The sequence below is a fragment of the Lonchura striata genome, chromosome 2 (genome assembly GCF_050655825.1).
Source record: "Lonchura striata isolate lonStrDom1 chromosome 2, ASM5065582v1, whole genome shotgun sequence".
Taxonomy (NCBI): domain Eukaryota; kingdom Metazoa; phylum Chordata; class Aves; order Passeriformes; family Estrildidae; genus Lonchura; species Lonchura striata.
In genome coordinates this window covers 146,891,282-146,892,019 of record NC_140704.1, presented here as the reverse complement: position 1 = coordinate 146,892,019, position 738 = coordinate 146,891,282, and the positions used below count along the sequence as shown (strand labels likewise).

Below are 738 nucleotides of genomic sequence, written 5' to 3'. Positions count from 1 at the left end.
CTGGAAAAAAAGGGGGGAAAAAGTCCATAAAAACACACTTCTGGTTGAAAGCAGCTTCCTACATAAGATAGCACATATTCTACATTTTGAGGTCAGGTGGTACAGAAAGGGTTAACCAACATTCAACGAATGGGCAAACCGTTCTTTTTCAGTATTTCCAGTTTTAGAAAGTCCCAGTCAGTTCTCTGGATAGACCACATTTTTAAAGAAAATGGGCCAGAAAGTCCTCTACAGATGAGTCACGCTGACAATATCAGAGCAGAACAACAAAATTGTTGTCCTATCAAGGCTAAGCCAAAAATAGTTGTTTTCATAAGCCTTTCACCTGATTCTCATTTCTCATTTGCACTGAGGTCCAGAGGGGATGGGAGAACCAGTTTACCACTAAACTCTTTCAAAGTGTAGCAGAAGTACATTACTGAAAAGTATGTAACAAATGAGATTGGTGGCAAATTACTCTAATATTGGCAGAAGCAGTGACTGTGACCTTAGAAGCTAGTGGGCAGGTTATGGTATCATTCTAGGTTTCTGCCTCTCTAATAAAATCTTTGTGCATCCTAAGTATTCTTCTTTTCATATAAATACTCTATCACTTGTTTATGAGTATATGAGAAATGTAGGCCTACTCTGGTTATTATTGCTGACCCCAGCAGTCACATAGCTCTTGAAATGAAAGTCTATAATGACTGCAAAATCATTTTCAATCATCTTTTTATTTCCAGCATTTAATGCTTATAC

At 37.5% G+C, this 738-nt stretch overlaps 1 protein-coding gene across 22 annotated transcripts in view; it reads right to left on the bottom strand.

Moving 5' to 3' along the window:
* LOC110476993 (uncharacterized) overlaps positions 1-738 on the bottom strand; it is a 169,232-nt gene that overhangs the window by 25,603 nt on the left and 142,891 nt on the right. The gene's annotated exons all lie outside the window — the stretch shown is intronic.